The sequence below is a fragment of the Peromyscus leucopus genome, chromosome 5 (assembly GCF_004664715.2).
Source record: "Peromyscus leucopus breed LL Stock chromosome 5, UCI_PerLeu_2.1, whole genome shotgun sequence".
Lineage (NCBI taxonomy): Eukaryota > Metazoa > Chordata > Mammalia > Rodentia > Cricetidae > Peromyscus > Peromyscus leucopus.
Genome location: NC_051067.1, coordinates 106462868 through 106473755, shown reverse-complemented (window position 1 = coordinate 106473755; position 10888 = coordinate 106462868). Strand labels below are relative to the sequence as shown.

The 10888-nt window shown below is 44.8% G+C and overlaps 1 long non-coding RNA gene across 1 annotated transcript; it reads right to left on the bottom strand.

Annotated features, from left to right (window-relative positions):
• Positions 1–1653: 1653 nt before the first annotated feature.
• Positions 1654–4214, bottom strand: LOC119088074. Its single transcript, XR_005091661.1, has 2 exons — positions 4072–4214; positions 1654–2003 (listed from the first exon to the last, which is right to left on the bottom strand). It is a non-coding gene; the product is annotated as an uncharacterized LOC119088074 (long non-coding RNA).
• Between the last annotated feature and the right edge of the window lie 6674 nt (positions 4215–10888).

Genomic DNA, 10888 nt, shown 5'->3' with positions numbered 1-10888 from the left:
AATGGGGTCTACTGAGAGGAGTAGAGGCAGGGGAAACTGAGGTCAGGATGTAATATATGAGAGAAGAATTAAAAGAGGGGCTATGACACTCCTTTAAATCCTGATCCTCCCTGTGTCATCCTGGGGACTAGCACTTATAGGTTTCATCCACTAACTTGAAGGCCAGTCATAGGACAGCACCAAAATGATGATTCTTGCAATATCTTGCAATCTTCAATAACAGGAAGTAGAGAGGGTTGAGGATAAGCTTCAGCTGGACTCAGGAGCTGGGAAGAGAGAAAAGCTCTTCCTTTGAGTTCAGGAGGGCTGATGCCTGGGATTTCCAGGAGAGCCTGAAGGCATTATTGAGCTTCTGCTGCATACACATGGTATTTCTGCAAGTGCACTGGATACTGACAAAGAGATTTTTAGACTTGAGCAATAGTCTTGTTGTTGAAAAGATGTACTGTTGAATGGTTTGTGTGCATAGCTTGGTTAATTCACATAAAATATGAACTATTTTGAAGTCAAACACCCTGACTTCAAGTATGAGAGAGTTTCTTTCATTAGAAAGAGGTACCCTGGATTATTTTGTTAATCATTTTCTGATCGCTGATCATGGCAAACATTGATTGCTTTCTGATGGAATGCTTTGGAAATGGCATATGATTTATAACCATAAGGCCCTGGTTATTCTATCATGGAAAAGGAATCATAGGTGACTCTTTCCATTCCTTATATAATGTCTTTGAGATTCGTGTGGCACTGTCCTCTGACTGACAGTGTCATTCTGTGTGTATGAACATATGTTTTACTCACTCCCTGGCTAATGTTCTTCTCAGGGATTTCCACGTTTGGTTGTTGGAACATGGGTTTGGTTTTTTGGGTTTTTTTGTTTTTTTTTTTTTTTTTTGGTTTTGTTTTGGTTTTTTTGCTTGTTTGTTTTTTTTTTTGTGATCAGTACTTTTATTTCCTTTGCTAAAGCCTGAAAGCAGAACTGCTCAATCAAGTGTGTGTTTAACTTTTGAAGAAAATACAAAGCTATCTTTCAAAATGACTGCACCCCTAAGTATCTCCTCTGGTCATGTACAAGGGTGTTAATTGTTCCATGTCTTTGCTAACAATGAATATATGAAATGGGTGTGGAATGGTGTCTCATTGAAGGTGTTTTCATGAGCTTGGAGCCTCTGCTTTTAGATCTCTGTTTCAATGTCTGTCTGTCTGTCTGTCTGTCTGTCTGTCTGATGGTAAAACTGTCTGCCTGCCTCCCTCTACAGAAAAGAAGTTGCATGGCTGTCCTGTCTTGGATGCCTGCTCTTATCTGAAGAGGTAAATGAGGGGGAGTTGATCTAGCAGGGAAGGGAAATGGGAGGTATCTAGGAGGAGTAGGAGGAGTGGAGGGAGGGGAAACAGTGGTCAGGTTCTATTATGAGAGAAGAATCTATTTTAAATTATTTTAATTTAAGAGAGAGAGAGAGAGAGAGAGAGAGAGAGAGAGAGCCAGGCCTGGGGAGAAAGAAAGATGTTTGGGGAGGAGGGAGCAGAGCTGAGCAGAGAGAGAGGATGGGATCTGCGTCTGGCTTTTAAGGTGCATCCATAGTCACCAGCACACACTGATGATGTAAGATGCAAGACCCTGAACTGCATATGTGCAGGAGTGTGAGGGCAGAATCCTAACATTCTAAGCTTTTTGTTTATTATAAAACAGCAAGTGAATAGGAATAGGGGCGTCGTTTCACCCAGAAAAACCACTTCCAGTTGACTTGGTGGGTGTTGGTTGGCTCTTGGCGGGGATAGGGAAGGGGGCTTCTGAAGTAGACAGATGTCCTGAGATGGTGGTGACGTTTCTCCCAGAAAGGCTGCTTCCAGCTGACTTTGTGGGCATCGGTTGGCTCTTAGTGGGGTAGGGAAGGGGGTCTTCCAGAGGTAGACAGGCATTCTGGGATGGTGGGCTGTCCTGCTGCCTTGGAGCCGTCCATCCATCTTGGCTTGGCACTCTGGCCACTTTTGTGTCTGACAGGATGCTGGTGAGACAGGAAAAGCCTGAAGTAGATCCAACCTGTCCAGATGGATTTAAGCTGGTTTCTAGAGCTTGGGGAAATTTTTGAACATGTTAAGAAGCAGCCATGAAAAAAATCAGTGACCATTGTAGTGTCTAGGACTCTGCTTATATTGGTTAGTGTTAATGAGAGAGACAGAGAGATTGGAACATGTTTTTATTTTTTATAGACAGATTGTTTTAAGGCACCTGTTTCCTTTACTAGTTTATCATCCAGGAGACACAGGTGATCAATTGTTGAGAGCATTTAACAGTAATAGATGGTTATACTAAAGTCTGTTTTTGCAGAGCCCAAACACTTTTGAGTCTGGAGGTGTAAATACCTTTTAGCTGTTGCAGTTTCTTACTTGATGATCCCTGAACTCCAGTTCTGTGGTGGTCCTGTACCATTAGTCGAGCAGTTAATTAGAAGAGGGAGCTTGGAAAAGAAAAGCTTGTGGTGCATGAGAACTTATTTTTTTGGAATTATGGACCGGGCAGAGATCAGGACCCTGTCTGTGTCCCTGTACATGAGGAGGAGAAGCACTGCTGACAGGTCTGGAGTGAGGCACATGGAGGGAGCAATGAAATGAAAGCTCCTATCTTAGCTGGAAAATCTTTTCCCAATAAGTAACCCTGAGAGTACAATTAAGTCTGGTGAGGGGGGTAAGGCTGTCCTCCCTACCCTGACAATAGGGAAACAAGGAGAGGTGGGACTCCAGAACTCCCAGGACTGGGTTAGTGGCTCTGGTGTCCCTAAGGAAAAAAAATGATTGCTTCCAGGCTGCATTCTGGGTTCCCTGCAAACGAGCCTGTGAACAAACCTAGAGGTCTCCGGGAGGTCTTTGTCTGTCCCCCTTCCCCTTGGTGTCTGGATGCAGTCAGCTGACCAGTTGTCTTTCTAGGTGGCACTCTGAACAGGGCTCAATTGATGGCCTGTCAGGGCACACACTAGCCCGTGTGACCTCCCCACCCCCCCCATCCTACCCCACCCCCCACACTTAAAACAGGGACCCAGTGGCTTTCAGGAGCTAGCATGTGCCAGCACTTGGCAATTCTGTTCTTGGGCTTTTTTTATCTCTTGCCTGGTACACCTTAAATGCCACAGCTGAAACTTCCACCTGTGGGGTCAGGAGCCTTGCTCTCCAGATGCTTAAGTTTTAGCCCTAATGTCAGGGAGTTCTGGGGGACAAGAGATTGACCTTATTCCATGTCTTGGATTCTTTTCCTTGATGTCTGCTGGTTTGAGGACAGCTTTAGAAAGATTCGCCAGGAGGCAGGCTATAGAGCTGGATCTGGCTAAAGAGCCATCCTGATTACTGTAAACTTATTTGCATGGATGCTAGCCTGCTTCCAGACCCATCTGTGTTTCTCAGGGCAGCTTGAAACTGAGTGGGAGTTCAGGTGAGAGCCCAGTACTGGAGAGCCCACCCAATACCTGAGAGCAGAAAGCAGAGCACAGAGCAGAGAACGGATAAGGTTATTTGGAGTCAGACATTCCTTAGGTTTAGGAACACTTGTGGTCAGGAGAAAGAGAGTCAGACAGGGAGGGGCTTTAGTGCTTTAGAGCTTGGGTAAAAGCATGGGGATAAGGTAACTCTTTCCATTTGCCTGTTCACCAGCAAAAGTTAGATAATTCCCATGAAATACCAGGGTTGAAACAGCCAAATTTACCGGTATCTGGGGATATTTAAGGCATTTGTCAGAGGAGGAATGGAACCACAAGAAGGCAGCCCCTGTCCTATGGCTGCAGCGCCAAGAGAGAAAAGTAAAAAATTAAAATAACAAATGGGATCCCAGGCTCCTATTTCACATGTCCTTGAGAATAGGCAGGCTGCGACCAGCATTAACAGCACAAATTATCCAAACCATTGTCACAATAAGGGTTAGGGCTGGGGCATACATACCAGAGGACCTGCCCCGAGGTAGGGGGAGGGGGGCAGACAGCATTCAAGCATCCAATACTTCATAGTACACAGCCAAGGACACCCCCCAGGGTCTGGTGCAAAGAATATAGCCCAGGATGCAGTCGTAGGAAACTGTGGGGGACTTACCAATCTTGGCAGTACATGTGGTGGGGGAAGACTAGGCAGCAGCAGCCGTAGTGGTGGCATGAGCACAGTCCCAACGTGGTACCAAGGTGCTGGCAGAGGTGGATGAGACAGTGGCAGCTGGGCAAATGAAAAAAAGCAGATCCAGATCAGGCAGTCACAGGTTCTCAGTATAGGTTTCTGACAACACTCAGCCCCGGACTCTGAGTGAGCAGAATTTCCTATCCGAGTCACGGCACCAATGAAAGTATGATAAACAGGGCTGGTGGTGGCACTGGTTACCACATTGAAAGGTCACAGTCATGACAGAACCCAGTGTTAGTTTTCAGAGCTTTATTAGGAGGGAAAGGAGGGAGGGGAAAGAGGAGAACCCAGGCCTGAAGAGAGAGAAAGATGTTGGGGGGAGGGAGCAGAGCAGAGCAGAGAGAGAGGATGGGATCTGCATCTGGCTTTTAAGGCACATACATAGTCACCAGCATACACTGATGATGTAAGATGCAAGAGCCTGAACTGTGCACATCTGGAGTCAGGGCAGAATCCTAACAACTACCACAAATTTTCTTCTGACCTCCACATGTACTTGACAGAACTTGAGTACACATATGCATACATTCATACATGCACACAATACATGAGTAAATGTAGGGGAAATGGATATACAGTCAAATGTTTGTCAATAGATAAATGACTGTGAAGATAATCTCAGCAGGAGCTGGCAATGTGAGTGGCCTCATTATGGAGGTGAAGGCAGGAGAGCCAGAATTCCAGTGTCTTTTCATGAGACTGGCATGAACTAACAGGAAGGGGACCTGCAGATCTAAGATCACCATAAGGGACAAGGGACCCTGAGGGTGGACTCACTGCTCTATGAGTCTTGACAGCACAGAGGGGTCTTGAGGATGAAGGTCACACTTAGAGCTCCTGCCCTTGCACTTCTATCCATCTGTGGCATCTCTTGTTACTGCTTTCTGTTCCCTAGTCTTCACTCCCACACCCACATTGGGTGGTGAGTAAAAGGGCAAGGGATCATGATGACTCCATGTTCAAGGACAAGGATCCTGGCATTCCAGAAAGACTTAAGATGCCATGCTATGTCTATCCCAGAGGCCTTGGAAGAAGCAGAAACTACAGAGGAGGCTTTGCCCTGCCTGCTGACTATTGGCTCCCTGTGGCTTCTGCCTCATCAATTCTCCTGCAATAAGAACATTCTCCCATACAGGCCCAGCAGTGGACCACAGAGGTAGACAGGCCCGGCGGCAGAGACAAGCAGACACTGGTAGGTCTGCAGCGGCGGCACACAGAGGTTGACGGGCCCAGCGGCAGCCCACAGAGGTAGACGGGCCTAGCAGCAGCGGCCAACAGACATTCAGGCCCGGGGGCAGCCGGCAGAGACATACAGGCCCAGCGGCGGCCCACAGTGGTAGACAGGCCCGGGGGCGGAGACAAGCAGACGCAGGTAGGCCTGTGGCAGCGGCCCGCAGAGATAGATGGGCCTGGCAGCACCAGCCGACAGGAACATTCAGGCCCGGTGGTAGCCGGCAGAAACATACAGGCCTGGCGGCAACCGGCAGAGTCATACAGGCCCAGCAGCGGCCCACAGAGGTAGACAGGCCCGGCGGCGGGGGAGACAAGCCGACGCAGGTAGGCCTGTGGCAGCACCCTGCGGAGGTAGACGGGCCCGGCGGCAACCAGCAGAGACATACAGGCCCAGCGGTGGCCCACAGAGGTAGACTGGCCCGGCAGCGGCAGCTGGCAGAGACATAAAGGCCCGGTGGCGACCCAGAGAGGTAGACAGGCCACGCGGCGAAGACAAGCAGATGCAGGTAGGCCTGTGGAGGCGGCCTGCAGAGGTACACGAGCCCAGAAGCGGCCCGCAGAGGTAGACGGGCTGAACGGCGGCGGCCGACAGGGACATTCAGGCCCAGCGGTGGCCCACAGAGGTAGACAGGCCCGGCGGCGGCAGAGACAAGCAGACACAGGTAGGTCTGTGGCAGTAGCCCGTGGAGGTAAACGGGCTGGTGGCGGCCCACAGAGGTAGACAGGCCCGGCAGCAGTGACAAGCAGAAATAGGCAGGCCCGTGACAGCAGCCAGCAGAGACATAAAGGCCCAGCGGCAGCTGGCAGACACATACAGGCACGGCAGCGGCCCACAGAGGCAGACAGACCCAGGGACGGAGACAAGAAGAAGCAGCTTGGAACAGGGACACCTCTAACCCCAACACCTGGGGAAGAAGCTATCTCCGTGGGTCGGAACCAGAACGAATCTGAACACTCTGTCTGAGGACAACCCAGGGCCCAGCTGCTGATCCTGTGAAACCAAACAACTTGGAGGTGTTGGTGAGACTACCCCGCTCAGCTGAAACCCATCTGAGAGAGGATTCAGATGCCTACAGTTTGAAATCTGAAGAAACAAGATCAACTGAGGAGTTGGCAAATGAACAAAATGTGACGTGGGAACACAGAAGAAGGCGCTACCCAGACACCAAACCAGATCACCAGAATCATAAGTATATAATTCACCGACTGAAATCAGTTGTCCCTGAAGAAATAGCCCAATAGCACCAATTTAAACAAGAACCACTACTAAACCAAGACTAAAAATTAGAATAAGAGAGGCACTCTCAGACACAGACACCACCTGCACCACACAGAGGAAGAGATGAGTAGATGCCAATGTAAAAATACAGGCAAAAACATAAAGACCTATATGGCAACATCAGAACCTAGTGATTCTACACCTGCAAGACCTGAACATACCAAGACAGAAGAAACAGAAGAAATCAACCCTAAAAATGACTTTAAGAAGATGATAGAGGCCCTTAAAGAAGAAATAAAACATTCCCTCAAAGAGGAAATAAAAACTTTCCTTAAAGAGGAAATGAAAAACTCCCTTAAAGAGGAAATAAAAACTTCCCTTAAAGAGGAAATGAAACACTCCATTAAAGAGGAAATTAAAAACTCCCTTAAAGAAATGGAAGAAAAAACGAACAAAAAATGGGAAGAAATCAAATCAAGTCAAAAAAAGCAATTAAACAGATGAAAGAAACATTCCAAGATCTGAAAAATGAATTTGAGAAAATAAAGAAAACACATGCAGAGGGAATGCTGGAAATAGAAATCCTGACAAAACGAACAGGAACTACAGAAACAAGCATAACCGACCGATTGCAAGAGATGGAACAGAGAATCTCTGACACTGAAGACACGATAGAGAAAATAGATACGTCAGTCAAAGAAAACACTAAAGACAAAAAAGTCCTAACACAAAACGTCCAGGAAATTTGGGACACCATGAAAAGACCAAACCTAAGAATAATAGGGATAGAAGAAGGAGAAGAATACCAACTCAAAGGCACAGAAAATATATTCAACAAAATCATAGAAGAAAACTTTCCTAACCTAAAGAAAGAAATACCTATGAAGATACAAGAAGCTTACAGAACACCGAATAGGCTGGATCCAAAAAAAAAAGTCCCCTCACCACATAATAATCAAAACACTAACCACACAGAACAAAGAAAAAATATTAAGAGCCGCAAAGGAAAAAGACCAAGTAACATATAAAGGCAAACAATCAGAATAACACCAGACTACTCAATAGAGACTATGAAAGCTAGAAGATCATGGACAAATCTCATGCAGACACTAAGAGACCACGGATGCCAACCCAGATTATTATACCCAGCAAAACTCTCAATCACCATAGGCGGAGTAAACAAAATATTCCAGGATAAAACCAGATTTAATCAATACCTGTCCACAAACCCAGCCCTACAGAAAGCACTAGAAGGGAAAATCCAACCCAAAGAAGCTAAACACATCCATGAAAAATCAAGCAATAGATAATCCCACACCAACATACACCACAGAAGGACAACACAACACAACCACAAAAAATAACAGGAATTAACAATCACTGGTCATTAATATCCATCAATATCAATGGTCTCAACTCACCTATAAAAAGACACAGGCTAACAGAATGGATAAGAAAACAGGACCCATCCATCTGCTGCATATAAGAAACACACCTTAACTTCAAAGACAGACACTACCTCCGAGTAAAGGGCTGGGAAAAGGCTTTCCAAGAAATGGACCTAAGAAACAAGCTGGTGTAGCTATCCTAATATCGAATAAAATATACTTCAAGCTAAAATCAATCAAAAGAGATCAGGATGGACATTACATATTCATCACGGGAAAAATCCACCAAGATGAAGTCTCGATACTAAACATTTATGCTCCAAATCCAAAAGTACCCACATTCATAAAAGAAACACTACTAAAGTTTAAAACGCAATCAAACCCCACACATTAGTAGTGGGAGATTTTAACACACCACTCTCACCAAAAGATAGATCTACCAGACTGAAACTTAACAAAGAAATAAAGGACCTAACAGATGTTATGACTCAAATGGACCTAATAGATATCTACAGAATATTCCATCCTAACACAAAAGAATATACCTTCTTCTCAGCACCCCATGGAACCTTCTCAAAAATTGACCACATGCTTGGACACAAAACAAATCTCAACAGATACAAAAAAATTGGAATAACCTCCTGTATCTTATCAGACCACCATGCCTTAAAGTTAGAACTCAATAACAACAAAATTATAGAAAACCCACAAACTCATGGAAACTGAATAATGCCCACCTGAAACATCAATGGGTCAAGGAAGAAATAAAGAAAGAAATTAAAGAGTTCCTAGAATTCAATGAAAATGAAAGTACAACATACCCAGACTTATGGGACACTATGAAAGCATGCTAAGAGGAAAATTCATAACTCTAAATGCACACATGAAGAAGATGGAGCAATCCCATACCAATGAATTAACAGCACAACTGAAAGCTCTAGAACAAAAAGAAACAAACTCACCCAGGAGAAATAGATGCCAGGAAATAATCAAATTGAGGGCTGAAATCAACGAAATAGAAAACAAGAGAACAATACAAAAAAATCAATGAAACAAAGAGTTGGTTCTTTGAAAAAATCAACAAGATAGACAAACCACTAGCCAAATTAACCAAAAGGCAAAGAGAGAGCACCCAAATTCACAAAATCAGAAATGAAAAGGGAGACATAACAACAGACAATGAGGAAATCCAGAGAATCATCAGATCATACTTCAAAAAACCTGTACTCCACAAAAATGGAAAACCAGGAAGAAATGGACAATTTTCTGGATAAATACTACATACCAAAATTAAATCAAGACCAGATAAATCATTTAAATAGACCAATAACCCCTAAAGAAATAGAAACAGTCATCAAAAGTCTCCCAACCAAAAAAAGCCCAGGACCAGATGGTTTCAGTGCAGAATTCTACCAGACTTTCAAAGAAGAACTAATACCAATACTCTTCAAAGTGTTCCACACAATAGAAACAGAAGGAACACTACCAAACTCTTTTTATGAGGCTACAATTACCCTGATACCCAAACCACACAAAGATGCAACAAAAAAGAGAACAACAGACCAATCTCCCTCATGAACATTGATGCAAATATACTCAACAAAATATTGGCAAACCGAATCCAGAATACATCAAAACCATCATCCATCACGACCAAGTAGGATTCATCCCAGGGATGCAAGGATGGTTCAACATATGAAAATCAGTCAATGTAATACACCATATAAACAAACTGAAAGAAAAAAAACCACATGATCATCTCCTTAGATGCTGAAAAAGCCTTTGACAAAATCCAGCACCCCTTCATGATAAAGGTCTTAGAAAGATCAGGAATACAAGGAACATTTCTAAACATAATAAAAGCAATTTATAGCAAGCCAACAGCAAACATCAAATTAAATGGAGAGAAACTCAAAGCAATACCACTAAATTCAGGAACAAGACAAGGCTGTCCACTCTCCCCACGTTTATTCAATATAGTACTAGAAGTTCTAGCTAGAACAATAAGACAACAAAAGGAGATCAAAGGGATACAAATTGGCAAGGAAGAAGTCAAACTTTCACTATTTGCAGATGATATAGTATACATAAGTGACCCCAAAAACTCTACCAGGGAACTCCTACAGCTGATAAATTCCTTCAGTAAAGTGGCAGGATACAAGATCAACTCAAAAAAATCAGTAGCCCTCCTATACACAAATGATAAAAGGGCTGAGAAAGAAGTCAGAGAAACATCACCCTTTACAATAGCCACAAATAATATTAAATACCTTGGGATAACACTAACTAAACAAGTGAAGGACCTTTTTGATAAGAATTTTAAATCTCTAAAGAAAGAAATTGAAGAAGATATCAGAAAATGGAAGGATCTCCCATGCTCATGGATAGGTAGGGTTAACATAGTAAAAATGGCAATCTTACCAAAAGCAATCTACAGATTCTATGCAATCCCCATCAAAATCCCAACACAATTCTTGACAGATTTGGAAAGAAAAATACTCACCTTTATATGGAAAAACAAAAGACCCAGGATAGCTAAAAGAATCCTATACGATAAAGCAACCCTTGGAGGCATCACCATCCCTGACCTCAAACTCTACTATAGAGCTATAGTAATAAAAACAGCTTGTTGGTAAACGGGCCCGGCGGCAGTGGCCGACAGAGACATTCAGGCCTGGCAGCAGCCGGAAGAGACATTCAGGCCCAGCAGCGGCCCACAGAGGTAGACAGGGCCGGCGGCAGAGACAAGCAGACACAGGTAGGCCTGCGGCAGGGGCCCGTGGAGGTAGACGGGGCCCAGCGGCGGCAGCCGACAGGGATATTCAGGCCCGGCGGCAGCCGGCAGAGACATTCAGGGCCAGCGGTGGCCCACAGAGGTAGACGGGCCCGGCGGCAG